Source organism: Pseudophryne corroboree, chromosome 9, assembly GCF_028390025.1.
Source record: "Pseudophryne corroboree isolate aPseCor3 chromosome 9, aPseCor3.hap2, whole genome shotgun sequence".
Taxonomy (NCBI): domain Eukaryota; kingdom Metazoa; phylum Chordata; class Amphibia; order Anura; family Myobatrachidae; genus Pseudophryne; species Pseudophryne corroboree.
In genome coordinates, this window is record NC_086452.1 from 334,563,751 (window position 1) to 334,580,429 (window position 16,679).

The window sequence follows — 16,679 nt, forward strand, 5'->3', positions numbered from 1 at the left end:
GGCCTTAGTTAAGTCTGCGGAGTAGTCCTGAAATAAATAGATCGTATTTCCTTCCCATTTTAAATCTCGGCATTTGCGTGATGCCCTCCAGATAATCTCTTTATGCAAAAAGTTCAGAACCCGAAAAAGCACCACACGGGGACGGCCGCCAGAGTGTGTGCGTTTAGGTCCCACCCGGTGAGCTCGTTCTATGATCATGTCAGCACATTCCTCTGCTACGTTTAATAGTTCTGGCAGCGTGGATTTCACGAACTGTGTCAGGTCAGGACCTTGAACTGTTTCTGGAAGACCCACAACCCGTAGATTCTGTCTCCTCGACCGATTTTCTAAATTGTCTAATTTATTCATGACCTGTCTCTGCCAACGATCCCGTTTAGCTTGTGCTACTTGTAAAGTAGCCACATCAGCAAAAAGAGAGCCCACTCTATGCTCTGTCTCCATAACTTTCTTAGTGAGGCTAGACAGTTGTTTTGCGATATGATCTGTTTGTTCCTTGAGAAGCGGGCCTAGTGCCTCCCTGATCGCCGCGACCATGTCTCTGTACGTGACTGGGGAGTCTGGAGGGGGAACTACTCGGTCGAGTGGAAGCTGCATTTCAGTACCTTGATCTCGTAGATCTCGGGTGGGTGAGGAAGGTGCTGAGCTGGCTTCGTCTCCGGAGTCCGCCGCGTCCGGCGCCATTTTATTCCCCTTGTTCCGTTCACGCACCTGCTGGCGTTGCTTCTGTCTCGGCATGAGGGGGAAAAAATACCTCTCCATACGCCGCCAGAGGACGAGAGACCGGGTGAGGGCTCAGACTGAAATAAGAGGCTGTCAAACAGCCGTGATATGCTGATTCAGGTGCCGGGTATCGGAGCTACTCCAAGGCGCGTCCTCACATGTCGGAGGCGGAACCGGAAGTCGGCACTTCTATATTTGGTTATTATTGTGTTGCCATGCCCCTTGTGAGAACCACACCCATTTTTGCGGCACATTGTTCCTTTGTAAAGTATGAGAGGGAGAGTGCAAATTTATTGTTTGCAGGAGGGCGCCGAAGACCCTAGCACCGGCCAAGCTCAACAATTTTACTTGGTCATAGCATCATTTATCAGCCCCCATAAAACTTTGTGGGGACTGCTTTTCTGATTGAAAAAGTAGGCACCAACCACAGCAGTACTCTCTGATATTTGCAGTAACCCCTTCATGCATTCTGGGGATCATTTTTGCATAAGTCCCCAGAAAATGGCTATTTTGGGGGGATTTCTCATAAAATATTCTTAACAAATAGGAACGCATATGTGGTCAGCTTCCTACAGTACGAGCTGAACATTTTTCTCTTGCTCACATACTTCCTTTTTTTTTTTTACTGTTCCTGAGAGGATCTTTTTGATGGCCAAAAAAATGATTTGCTGAAACTGGACTAGAAGAAGACTACAAAGCAATAATATTTCAAGATTTGCAACATATTGAACAGCAACAGGTCAGCTTTTTTTTAATCTTATGAGTAAGAAATGTTTTTTTCTAAATTATTTAAAAGCTGAAAGGCCAGTCTTGAAAAATGTATTTTTAAATTGCACAGCATGATCCCTTCTCTGCATTGCTCTAAATATCCAATGTTGTTTACCCACCTGGGAGAAATACATTACTGATAATCCAATTTTGTTCTGCAAAATGCAATGTCAGCCCCACTGTTATAATTTTGCAGACACACAGTGAAGGCAAAGGAGTTGTGCTTATATTGGAAACTGGCTGGATTAATGTCGGAAAAGATTCATTGTTAAACAATAAGAAAAAATTAGAGATGTGTGGCTGCCACTTTTTGTGTTTTGTGTTTTGGTTCTAATTCCACTTTTGTGCTTTGGTTTAGACTTGGTTTTGCCAAAACCACCCTTTCGTGTTCTGGTTTTGGTTTTGGATATGGACGATTTTTGAAAAAAACAAAAACAGCTAAAATATCATAATCTGGGGGTAATTTTGATCCTACGGTATTATTAACCTCAATAACATTCATTTCCACTCATTTCCAGTCTATTCTGAACACCTCACAATATTGTTTTTAAGCCAAAAGGTTGCACCAAGGTGGCTGTATTACTAAGCTAAGCAACACATGTGTGCGGCACAAACACCTGACCCAGCTAGGAGTGGCACTGCAGTGGCAGACAGGATGGCAGATTTAAAAAATAGGCCCCAAACAGCACATGATGCAAAGAAGAAAAAGAGGTGCAATGAGGTAGCTGGATGACTAAGCTAAGCGACACGTGTGCGGCACAAACACCTGGCCCATCTAGGAGTGGAACTGCAGTTACAGTCAGGATAGCACATAAAAAAAATAGTCCCCAAACAGCACATGATGCAAAGAAGAAAAAGAGGTGCAAGATGGAATTGCTCTTGTTATGTTGTATAAACAGGACATGCACACTTTAACAAACCAATCATTTCAGCGACAGGATCTGCCACACGACTGTGGCTGAAATGGCTGGTTTGTTTGGGCCCCCACCAACAAAGAAGCAATCAATCTCTCCTTGCACAAACTGGCTCTACAGAGGCAAGATGTTGACCTCATCCTTATCCACCGATTCCTCACCCCTTTCACTGTGTACATCCTCCTCCTCACAGAGTATTAATTCGTCCCCACTGGAATCCACCATCACATGTCTTTGTGTACTTTCTGTAGGCAATTGCTGGTAAAGGTCTTCCCGGAGGAATTTATAATTCATTTTGATGAACATCATCTTCTCCACATTTTGTGGAAGTAAACTCCTACGCCGATCGCTGACAAGGTTACCGGCTGCACTAAACACTCTTTCGGAGTACACACTGGAGAGGGGGCAACTTAGGTAAAATAAAGCCAGTTTGTGTAAGGGCATCCAAATTGCCTATTTTTCCTGCCAGTATACGTACGGACTGTCTGACATGCCTACTTGGATGCTGTCACTCATATAATCCTCCACCGATCTTTCAATGGTGACAGAATCAGTCCGGACCAGATGTTAGCACTCGCTCCTGACTGCCCTGCATCACCGCCAGTGGGTGGGCTTGGAAATCTTATCCTTTTCCTTGCAGCCCCAGTTGTGGGAGAAAGTGAAGGAGGAGCTGTTGATGGGTAACGTTCCGTTTGAGTTGAAAATTTTCTCACCAACAGCCGGAAAGAGAGATACAACATAGGCTTTAAACCTAGGATCGAGCACGGTGGCCAAAATGTAGTGCTCTGATTTCAATAGATTTACCACCCTTTGAATCCTGGCAAAGCGAATGAAGGGCTCCATCCACAAGTCCCACATACTTTGCGGAATCTCTCCGTCTTAGCTCCTCCTTCAATTTCTCTAGCTGCTTCTCCAAAAGCCTGATGAGGGGAATGACCTGACTCAAGCTGCCAGTGTCTGAACTGACTTCACGTGTGGCAAGTTTGAAGGGTTGGAGAACCTTGCACAAGATGGAAATCATTCTCCACTGCGCTTGAGTCAGGTGCATTCCCCCTCCTTTGCTTATATCGTAGGTGGATGTATAGGCTTGAATGGCCTTTTGCTGCTCCTCCATCCTCTGAAGCATATAGAGCGTTGATTTCCACCTTGTTACAACCTCTTGCTTAAGGTGATGGCGGGGCAGATTCAGGCGTGTTTGATGGTGCTCTAGTCTTCGGCACGCGGTGGGTGAATGCCGAAAGTGGCTCACAATTTTTCGGGCCACCGACAGAGGGGGTAGTTCCAAGTTTATCGCAGCAGGAATTTTTTTAGCAGTTGGACAAAACCATGTGCACTGCAGGGGAGGCAGATATAACATGTGCAGAAAGACTTAGATTTGGGTGGGTTATTTTATTTCTGTGCAGGGTAAATACTGCCTGCTTTATTTTTACACTGAAATTTAGGTTGCCGATTGAACACACCACAACCAAATATAACTCTCTCTGCACATGTTAAATCTGCCCCCCCCTGCAGTGCACATGGTTTTGCCCAACTGCTAACAAAATTCCTGCTGCGATCAACTTGGAATTACCCCCAGAATATCCTGCATGCCCCTGTCATTTTTCAAAAAATTCTGCACCACCAAATTAATTGTATGTGGAAAAAATGGGATGTGCTGGAATTTGCCCAGATGTAATGCACGCACAATATTGGTGGCGTTGTCCGATATCACAAATTACCAGGATAGTCTAATTGGGGTAAACCATTCTGTGATGATATTCCTCAGTCTCCGTAAAAGGTTGTCAGCTGTGTGCCTCTTATGAAAAACGGTGATACATAGTGTAGCCTGCCTAGGAACGAGTTGGCATTTGCGAGATGCTGCTACTGGTGCCGCTGCTGTTGCTGCTGCGGGAGGCCATACATCTACCCAGTGGGCTATCACAGTTATATAGTCCTTAATCTGCCCTGTTCCACTTGTCCACTTGTCCGTGGTTAAGTGGACAGTGGGTACAACTGCATTTTGTAGGACATATTTTTCTGACGTCTGTGTACATTCTCGGTGTCGCCTGCCTAGAGAAGTGGAACCTAGATTGGATTTTATACCGGGGACACAGTACCTCAAACAATTCTTTAAGTCCCACTGAACTAATGGCGGATACTGGACGCACGTCTAACACCAACATAGCTGTCAAGGCCTCAGTTATCCGCTTTGCAAAAGGATGACTGCTGTCATATTTCATCTTCCTCACAAAGGACTATTGGACAGTCAATTGCTTACTGGAAGTAGTACAAGTGGTCTTCCGACTTCCCCTCTGGGATGACGATCGACTCCCAGCAGCAACAATAGCAGCGGCAGCAACAGCAGCAGGCGTACCATTCAAGGATCCTCCGGAGGAATCCCGGTTAGGAGAGGACTCCTCAGTCTTGACAGTGACGTGGCCTGCAGTACTACTGAGTACTACTGACGTTCCTGACTGAGGAGGAAGTTGATGTTGAGGGAGTTGGTGGTGTGGCTTGCAGGAGCTTGGGTACAAGAGGAAGAAGGGATTTGGGTGTCAGTGGACTGCTTTTGCTCTTACCCAAAGTTTCACAACTTGACACTGACTTCTGATGAATGCGCTGCAGGTGACGTATAAGGGAGGATGTTCCTAGGTGGTAAACATCCTTACCCCTACTTATTACAGATTGACCAAGGCAACATACAGCTTGACACCTGTTGTCCGGATTTGTGGAGAACTAATTCCACACCGAAGAGGTGGCTTTTTTGGTAGTTTGCCCAGGCATCACAATGGGCTTCTTCATCCCACGGACAACAGGTGTCTCCCCCGGTGCCTCATTTAAACAAACCACATCACCATCAGAATCCACTTCGTCAACTTCCTCCTCAGTGCCAGCAACACCCATATCCTCCTCCTGGTGTACTTCAACAGTGACATCTTTAATTTGAATATCAGAAACTGGACTGTGGGTGCTCCTTCCAGCACTTGCAGGGGGCGTGCAAATGGTGGAAGGAGCCACCTCTTCCCATCCAGTGTGGGGAATGTCAGGCATCGCAACCGCCGACACACTTGGACTCTCCTTGGGGATTTGTGATATCATCTTAGAACGCACAGTTCTTTTCTGTGCTTTTTCCAGCTTAACTCTTTTCATTTTTCTAGCGGGAGGATGAGGGCTTCCATTGTCATGTGAAGCTGAACCACTAGTCATGAACATAGGCCAGGGCCTCAGCTGTTCCTTGCCACTTTGTGTCGTAAATGGCATATTGGCATGTTTACGTTTCTCCTCAGACCATTTAAATTTCTTTTTTTGGGTCTTTTTACTGAATTTTGGCTTTTGGGATTTTACATGTCCTCTACTATCACATTGGGCATCGGCCTTGGCAGACGACGTTGATGGCATTTCATCATCTATGTCCTGACTAGTGACAGCAGCTTCAGCAATAGAAGGAAGTGGTTCTTGCTCTTTCCCTATTTAATCCTCCAAATTTATGTTCTCCATTATTTTTCTGGAGTTATATAACACAATATGCGGCACAGGAGCACTGGACATATGGCAGCAGAGTATACCACTGTGACTGCCTGGTCACTGGAATGACTGATGGCTGATGCACAGGACACTACCACTGGTCTGATGCAGGACAACACAGCAACACTGTAAGGGACTTGTTATTATTATACAGCAGCACTGGACATATAGCAGCAGAATGGGATCCGGTCTGAAGATCGACAGTGTCTAGGTCGACAATGTTTAGGTCGACCACTATAGGTCGACAGTCACTAGGTCGACATGGATGGAAGGTCGGCAGGGTTTCTAGGTCGACATGTGCTAGGTCGACAGGTCTAAAGGTCGACATGAGTTTTTCACATTTTTTTTTTTTTTTTTTTTTCATACTTAACGATCCACGTGGACTACGATTGGAACGGTAAAGTGTGCCGAGCGAAGCGGTAGCGGAGCGAAGGCACCATGCCCGAAGCATGGCGAGCGAAGCAAGCCATGCGAGGGGACGCGGTTCACTAATTTGGGATCCCGGTCACTTTACGAAGAAAACGACACCACTGTGACTGCCTGGTCACTGGAATGACTGATGTGTGATGCACAAGACACTACCACTGGACTGATGCAGCACAATACACCATCGCTGAACTGATGCAGCACAACACAGCAGCACTGGACCGAACTTATACAGCAGCACTGGACATATGGCAGCAAGAGGACACAACCACTGTGACTGGACAAATGCAGCACAAGACACGGACACTGAGAGAATGGAGACACGTCCTCTCTCTACACTCTCCAATGCCAGAGTGAAAATGGCGGGGACGTGCAGGTCCTTATATGGAATCCAAATCCTGCGAGAATCCGACAGCGCGATGAGGACGTTTTGCCTTGTTCTGGTTTCCGAGTCAGGCAGGAAAACCCAAGCCTGACTCGGATCCGGACTCGGGTAGCGATGTTCGGTATGGCTCGGTTCTCAGAGAACCGAACCCGCTCATCTCTAGAAAAAATACACATAGCAAATGAACAGCACTTAGATCACTCTATATAAACAAAGCATATAATTAATATGGTAGAAACAGTAATGAAATTGAAATAGCCACAATAGAAAAACAAACATAACAATTAGAAAACTTTGAATACAGTAAGTAACAGATGTATAGGTAGAAGAAATACATTTATATCAGTTAAAATCTATATGTATGTGATACTCCCAAAATGGGGCATCACTTCATTATCTAGACTTCCAATTATAGTTTATCTGAGGGATTCATTTGCCAGACTCCTCCCCCCTTCTCCGCACCCCAACTGCTGCAGCTGTGTGTGTGTGTGTGTGTGTGGGGGGGGGGGGGGGGGTGATTAGGAGCCCCAAGACCATGCCTGGCCAACCTGTGGCTCTGCAGCTGTTGTGAAACTATGCATCCCAGCATGCCCTGCAACAATTTTAGCATTTCCTAGTAGGAAAGCTGTGGCAGGGCATGCTGGGACTTGTAGTTTTGCAACAGCTGGAGAGCCATGAGTTGGCCAGGCCTGCCCAGGACTGTGAGGGAAGAATGTTCTGGTACTTGCTCACACCTGAGGTGGAAAGAACGAGGGCAGCTGCCTGAGGAAGGGGACTGAGCATTGAGAGGGAGGACTCTCCTGAGATAGTAGAGACAAGCAGAGATATGCCTCCTATGTAAACAATTACAAAAACATCTATATATGGTTATTGATATTATAGCCCTCCTCTCAGTCCCAAGCTAAGCTATTTTCAGATGTACACTATATGGAAGGGAGAGAAGCCGCTGAGGAATAGTTTATACATTTAGGCCTCTCATCAGGAAAGTCAGCATCAGCCTGTTACAGTAAGTCAGTGCTAGCCACATGGCTGTTAAATAAATTGAGTACTTCCAATATTTATAAAAGAGGGAATCTGATGTAAATATATTTTGTTGTTAACTGTGGTTCTATTTTCAGACATCCTTTAATCATACTCATATGGATATATATGTTTAGTGTTATGAACACAATATCACCTTTTATGGTTTCTGTGACCGCCGAGATTCCAGCAGGTACAGGTGCTGGGAGCATGGCCACACAGGATGGAGCTTGACTATGTCCACTCATTCAGTACTTACCAATGGTGCATACATTGGAGGGGTGTGGCATGGCATCACAGGGGTGTGATTGCATATATTTTGAGGTTTTGGCACCCTAAAGAGGCACACCCCACATAATCCATACCGGCTCCCCCCACATAGTTGGCACCCATATCTGTGACATTAAGGCCCCCATACATCAGCAATTATAAAAATGAATTTGCAGATTCTAAATCCCCCCCCCAGATTTAAAGATTACACAATCCACCAATCTGCGCCCATACATTACAGATATTTTTCAGTGACTTGCAGATAATTTTCATCAAATACAGATCTGCCAATCTTGAAAGGCTCATCAGTTTACTAGAAACGATTTGCTGATCGTTACCAGGCACTAGCAGTCTACAGCCCCAATAGATCTGTGAAATCTAACATGTTGGACAACCTGATTTAACACTCCCAATAGATTTTTGGTCTGTATCTGCGATTTGTGAACCCCATAATTACAGGTCTATTTGCGCAATCATCTGCAAAATGCCAAATTGCCCCAATTGAGTGCTGATGTATAGCGGCCTTTACTTACCTTTTGTTTTACTTAAATGCTTAGTATTGCTAATGCTAAGCATCAGTGTTGAGTGAGATGGACTGACCTGATAATGAGGATAGACTACTGCTCATTTATTAGGCTGTATGCACCATTCCATTATTGATTTTAATAGCGTTAGCTTTTGTGTCATTTTAAAGTCTGCATGTTTTCTTGTCAATTCTTACCTGCCTGTACCGATAACAGCATGTTTATGTTGTCTTTGCTTTCTTTTCAAGGTTTGTGATCCCCTGATGATCTTGTTAGCCATGATTTGTACTGTATCTGACTTTTCTGCTATTTGTGTTTCTCATTCCTGTGCTTTGTTTTCTGTTATTATATAACCTCCAACATGACCCCTTCTATCAGGTACAAAATGCTCTGCTCTTGTACTCTCCACTTAATTAACGATTGCAGTTACCAGCATTGACAACTTCAACCACACACAGTCTTCCGGTAATCACTCAGTTGCGTGAGCATTAGCATTGCGTACGAACATGAATTAGGATCACAGTTCCTAAGGTTTATTAAGGAGGTTGGTGGCACATAATATAATTACAAAGAAAAGGTGATTACCTTATACACCATCGAGTCACATTATTATGGCCACCACCTAATAGCTGGCAGTGAGTAACAAGTTTGGAACCCTATATGCAGCAAGGTTCGCTGAACTGTCATTTTAGACACACATCTGGTAGCCCCCAGGTTAATTTTGACGGTGAGCTGCTCCACTGTAGCATATCAGTCAGCCCTCACGCACCTTCGTAGCCGATGTTCACCTCTCACATCAATGGCATGTAGTGCTCCGCACTTTTCACGTTGGTCATTTGCAATGGTGCCATTTGTCCACAATACACCTTCACCACAGCAGCACACAAACAGTTCACAAACTGCGCTGTTTCAGAAGTACCGCCACCCTTAACCCGAAAGCCAATAATCATTCCTTCTTGCAGCTCTGAAAAATTGCCCCTTTTACCCATGACAGCATTGAGTGATGTGTGTGCAGAAGGCCTATCGCACACCTTATATACCCACCAAGCCTGCGAACAACGCGTGACGTAGTTCATGGGCTACACACTGCCGACATCAAATTTAAGAGATGGTCCTAATAATGTGACTCAACCATGTAGAATTAACGATAGCTGCAATTTGGCCAGCAAGGTCCCAGTTTGGACGTTATCTCAGAACACAGCTGCAATAGGAACAAATTATGACATAAAATAATCATGAACTGCTGAGACATTCTAGAATCTCACACCAGACAACTGCGCTTAGGGGCAAATTCAGACCTGATCGCTGCTGTGCGTTTTTGCACAGTGGGAGATCAGGTCTGAACAGTGCATGCGCATGTGCCGCAGTGCGCATGTTCATGCCAGAGATACGATCGGCATCTCAGCCCAGCCATCGCCTCTGCCTGGTTGACAGGCAGAGGCGTTCGCTGGGCGGGCCAGCAGCGTTCGGAATCCATTTTGGGGGCATGGTTCGGGTCACGCAGGTGTGGCCGGACCATGTGGGGGGCAAGCCGCGACAGCTGCATGATGTCACATGCAGACGCTGCCACGCAAGAAGCAGGAAAAGTCGCTGTGCAGGTAGGGACTTACTCACCGGGTGCGCTAGGGTTAGGGTTATATTTTATTTGGTGGATCATAGATAAGCTCTCTGGCTTTGTACCAACTTGTCTGGAAGTAATGCTTGTATTCTAATTGTTCTAAGAAATATTTTTTGGTTCATTATGCATGATAGCTTCTACTAATCTACATTAAAGATTTGTAATAATAAGTTCTCTTTAAACATTGACAAGGAAGGGTAGACTTTTACAGTTAACTTATCTAGGCTTTTCAAAATCAATATTTTCACCACTCCCAAAATAATAGCAAGTTTGGTCATCATGAATGAATATTGGGACTAAAGTTATAGGGGGTCATTCCGAGTTGATCGTAGCTGTGCTAAATTTAGCACAGCTATGATCATGCTCCCAGACATGCGGGGGGACGCCCAGCACAGGGCTAGTCCTCCCTGCATGTCAGTGCCGCCCCCCCTTCAGAAATGCAAAAACATCGCACAGCGGTGATGCTTTTGCATTTGAGGAGTAACTCCCAGCCAGCGCAGCTTCTGCGGCTGGCTGGGAGAACCTCTTGACTGCCCAGGTCGCAGCGGCTGCGTGTGACGTCATGCAGCCGCCGCAGCCCGCCCCCCAACGGTCTGGCCACGCCTGCATTGGCCGGACTGCGCCCCCTAAACGGTGGCTTAACACCGCTGTCCAGCCCCCTCCCACCCAGCGACCGCCACTGCCTGTCAATCAGGCAGAGGCGATCACTAGGCAATGGCGGCCTTCGGCCGTCTGGCATGTGCCGGCGCACTGCAGCACCGGCGCATGTGCAGTACTGACCTGATCACACTGCTGCGATAAACTGCAGCGTGCGATCGGGTCAGAATGACCCCCATAGTTAGATTGATGTGTCCTACTTTTGACTTGAAACCACAATGTTTGAATTGGCGGGCAGTACCATGAACAATTGATGATATATAAAAGCTGTCAGATTGGCCCATTTTTAACTTTTGGATGTATTCAACATAGAAAGAGAAAGATAACCTCTACAAATAATTACTTATGTGATTACTCTTTATAAGGTAGCTAGTAAGATCTGAGTTGACTGTGATAGATTTGCAAGTACTTTATGTGTTCTAAGTAGGGGAAGTAATCTTTCTATTGTGGGATCCTTGTTCTGTGTCCTCTTGTACATTTAGTAGTGTGCATGGTTTTATAGGAGACAGAAATAGCTTTAGTTGTGTACTGTATGTCTTGGATTGAAACAAGATATCTAGTTAATTATTCCAGTCTATACATGACATGAATGATATTGCTTTACATGTGTAGTGTTGAGTTTAGAGTAATGTCAGGATGTGTGGGCTAATGTATTTCTAAGGTAGAAATTGTTTGAACAAAGAATAAAGTGTTTTTTTTTAGCATTTACATACACAAGGGACTTAATAGGTGTTAAACCATTTTTTACCCACTATGTGAGAGGATAGAAGGCTATTCCCAATTGTTACTCAATGTTTCCCATTTGATGGAGAAACAGCATTGAGATTTCAGTTGTTTCTAACCTTATAGCAAAACAGTCAAATTGACATTCACAGGGATCTCCCTAGTCTTCCTAATTGTATTTATCCCTTGCGGGCAGATATATCAAAATTATTTACCCTTTTCACATTATTTTAGTATCACCTCAATGTAATAAAAGGCTTTTGGAACAGTTTAGTGAAAAACTACTCCAAGCCCATTCATTCGTATATTTTAAGTAAGCAGGTTGCAGTTCCCATTCTTGTAAAGCAGGGGTGGGGAACCTTTTTTCTACCGAGGGCCATTTGGATATTTATAAAATCCTTTGGGGGCCATACAAAAATTCTCAACTTTAAAAATTACCCTCCCCCCCAGCAGGTCTGCCCCAAAGAGGTACTGTGTGTGTGCGCGCCGGAGGCGCGGGCGCCAAAAAATGGGTGTGGCCAGTTAAAATGGGACGTGATACACATATGCCCCCAATAGTGCAGTGCCAGATCCACAATTGCCCCCACAGTGCCAGGTATACAAATGCCAGGTATACACAGTGCCAGGTATACAAATTCCCCCACAGTGCCAAGTATACAAATGCCCCTCACAGTGCCAGGTGTACAAATGCCCCTCACAGTGCCAGGTATACAGATGCCCCCACAGTGCCAGGTATACAGATGACCCCACAGTGCCAGGTATACAGATGCCCCCACAGTGCCAGGTATACAGATGACCCCACAGTGCCAGGTATACAGATGCCCCCACAGTGCCAGGTATACAGATGCCCCCACAGTGCCAGGTATTCAAATGCCCCTCACAGTGCCAGTTATACAGATGCCCCCCACAGTGCCAGTTATACAGATGCCCCCCACAGTGCCAGGTGTACAGATGTCCCCACAGTGCCAGGTATACAGATGCCCCCACAGTGCCAGGTATACAGATGCCCCTCACAGTGCCAAGTATACAAATGCTCCTCACAGTGCCAGGTGTACAAATGCCCCTCACAGTGCCAGGTGTACAAATGCCCCTCACAGTGCCAGGTATACAGATGTCCCCACAGTGCCAGGTATACAGATGTCCCCACAGTGCCAGGTATACAGATGCCCCCCACAGTGCCAGGTATACAGATGCCCCCCCACAGTGCCAGGTATACAGATGCCCCCCCACAGTGCCAGGTATACAGATGCCCCTCAGAGTGCCAGGTATACAAATGCCCCCCCACAGTGCCAGGTATACAGATGCCCCTCACAGTGCCAGGTATACAGATGCCCCTCACAGTGCCAGGTATACAAATGCCCCTCACAGTGCCAGGTATACAGATGCCCCCACAGTGCCAGGTATACAGATGCCCCCACAGTGCCAGGTATACAAATGCCCCCACAGTGCCAGGTATACAGATGACCCCACAGTGCCAGGTATACAGATGACCCCACAGTGCCAGGTATACAGATGCCCCTCACAGTGCCAGGTATACAGATGCCCCCATAGTGCCAGGTATACAGATGCCCCCCACAGTGCCAGGTATACAGATGCCCCCCACAGTGCCAGGTATACAAATGCCCCCCACAGTGCCAGGTATACAAATGCCCCTACAGTGCCAGGTATACAGATGCCCCCCACAGTGCCAGGTATACAAATGCCCCCCACAGTGCCAGGTATACAGATGACCCCACAGTGCCAGGTATACAGATGACCCCACAGTGCCAGGTATACAGATGCCCCTCACAGTGCCAGGTATACAGATGCCCCCATAGTGCCAGGTATACAGATGCCCCCCACAGTGCCAGGTATACAGATGCCCCCCACAGTGCCAGGTATACAAATGCCCCCCACAGTGCCAGGTATACAAATGCCCCTACAGTGCCAGGTATACAGATGCCCCCCACAGTGCCAGGTATACAAATGCCCCCCACAGTGCCAGGTATACAGATGCCCCCCACAGTGCCCCCCCCCCCCCTTCCGTGCTACTTACCGCTCCTTTCGGCGGGACACGGAGGAGAGCGCGGCTATGTTGGGCGGCGGCGTGTAGGACTTGAAACCAGCTGCCGGTTCGAGAGCCAATCGGAGCTCGCGGACCGGCAGCCGCAGCTCCTGATTGGCTGCCGGTCCGCGAGCTCTGATTGGCTCACGAACCGGCGGCTGGTTTCAAGTTCTACACGCCGCTGCCTCGCTCTCCTCCCTGTCCTGACACTGACAGCTGAGACGCGCTGCCGCTGGACTGAGCGGCGGCGTGTCTCACTGGGAGAAGCAGGTGGGCCGGAGCAAACGGCTTCGCGGGCCTTATACGGCCCGCGGGCCGGAGGTTCCCCACCCCTGTTGTAAAGGAAAATACGATCTGCCTGAATTTACTAAGGTGAATTGTGTAAAAATAATGGGGAAGTGCCCTGCAATAACAACGTCATCTGGAGGTGGTGTCAAGCAGGGATCCCCCCAATTCCCCCACTCCTGCTCTGACCACAAGCTGAGCACAGTAAAAAAAAAAAAAATAGGGGTCCAGTGATTGGTGAGCTTTCACTTTAAACAGCATATGAGATGTTGGTTTACAGAACACCTGACCAAGGTCACAGAACAGGAGCCTGGTGACCGGGAGAAGACTCACTGATCACCGGGCTGGTAACTACATTTTGTTGTATATTGGATATGAAACTATGCGAAACATCACCATATTTATTAAGTTGGCTCTGCCTAAATAGTATAATTGCAAATGGGTCCAGCTGTTAAGTTCTGCAATGGTTTTTGTCAAGTATTAAGGGTATGTTAGGTTTGTGTAAATGATGTATTTTTAGGAAAATTTTACTCTTGGATAAGAAATAGTGGGGTGTGGTATGGAAGGTTGACCACACTTAGGTCGACAGTATCTAGGTTGACCACTATTGGTCGACAGTAAATAGGTCAATAGGGATTCTAGGTTGACATGTTCTAGGTCGACAGATCAAAAGGTCTACATGAGGTTTTTTTTAAATGTTGGTGTCATTTTCTCTGTACAGTGACCAGGAACCCCAATTAGTGCACCATGTCCCCTCGCACAAGGTTACTATTCCCAATCGTAGTCCACGTGGATCGTTAAGTATGAAAAAGTTTTGAAATTTTGTTGTTGTTGAAAAACTCATGTCGACCTTTTGACCTGTCGACCTAGAACATGTCGACCTAGAGACCCTGTCGAACTAGAAACCCTGTCAACCTAGTTACTGTCGACCAATAGTGGTCGACCTAGACATTGTCGACCTAGAGACCGGATACCGAAATACTGTATGTCAAGTAACCTGCCAAAACAATGTGTGTTTTACAACCCACGAATAGGGTTTTGGATTTTTCAATGTTTACCTTAAATCACAAAATTGCCTGTATTGTTTTCTTTTTCCATGACAGGTTTTCAAGAATGTTTACAATAACAACCATTCATTTGCAAATGCTTTGATTTTTATTTTGGCGTCTTCTATTAATGATATAGAAATAGATAATAGTATTTAAGGTAGTGTTAATTATACATGAGGAAATAACATTGTAAGGCGATCAAAAACATTCTCTGTATCTTTTGGTGGTCACAATCCTCTGTATTACATTGTGGTCACTGAATCTTTATGTATTGTATGTCGGTCACTAATGCTATATATAATCTGTGGTGGCCATAACATGAATCTTTGCCTCGGAAGACAAAAAGCCTAGCTTTGTTTCTGCCCTCTGGTCTTTACTATTGGCAGAGATCTCTTTCAAAGCATATCAGTACCTATGGGGAAAGTAAACTGATGAAGTACTATACACATTTATTGAGAACATCCATTGTTTCATATTAAGCCCCTGTCATATCTACAGTAACTAATATTTCAGGACAATGGAAAGTGAACTTAAGTCCCCAATATGTACAGAAGAGAATAGTTGCCCAATAAATCATTTGCTTTTACAAGTTAATAAAACCTGATCCATTTGGAGCACAATAACCGGACAATAACGTTTACAGCATAAATGAAATATATTTCTTAGAAAGCTAATTTCCCACTATTGCTCTATATCATTTGTACATTTATTGCCAACTTGTATGATTTTACAGGTTGAGTATCTCATATCCAAATATTCCGAAATACGGAATATTCTGAAATACAGAATTTTTTTTAGTGAGAGTGAAATAGTGAAACCTTTGTTTTCTGATGGCTCAATGTACACAAACTTTGTTTAATACACAAAATTAATAAAAATATTGTATTAAATGGCCTATAGGCTGTGTGTATAAGGTGTATATGAAACATACATAAATTGTGTGAATGCACACACACTTTGTTTAATGCACAAAGTTATTAAAAATATTGGCTAAAATGAGCTCCAGGCTGTGTGTATAAGGTATATATGTAACATAAATGCATTCTGTGCTTAGACTTAGGTCCCATCGCCATGATATCTCATTATGGTATGCAATTATTCCAAAATATGGAATAATCCGATATCCAAAATACTCCTGGTCCCAAGCATTTTGGATAAGGGATACTCAACCTGTATTATCTTGTATTACAGTATTTCAAGGTTGTTGTTTTTTTTTTAAGGTATAAAATTTTTTTATTAAAACATTGCTTCATGTTACAGAGTTGGTTGCATCAACAATAAATCGATACATACAATTAGTGTCATAGCATGATGAGGTGTGAACATAAAATGTTCGTTAAGGAATCTTCTCAGATATATTACGCCATCTCACAGACATCATATAAAGGAAAATGCAAAACAAGAGTATACATTAAAGACCTGCCAGTCTAACCGTAGCAGAGATAGGAGGAGGCCAGGGTCTCGTGGCGCCCTCAACCCCTAGTCCGTCAGTACTATGGGAGGATCCCCAATTGCCATTCGTGTTTCAAACCATTCAGTGTTTTTTAGTGAAGTTTGAATTCTAGTTCGGAAATCTACCGGAAGGGTAGCCACATAACTCTCCCAGGATTCAAAAAATTGTCCCACTAGTTTGTCTTTCTGCAGAGATGTTTCTATCCAATGCATTTGAAATACATGATGTAGTTTCCCTTTGAATAAAGATAGAGTAGGAGGATCCTTATGTATCCAGGATTGTAGGATTGCCTTGCGTGCAGCTGCACTGATTGCCAGCA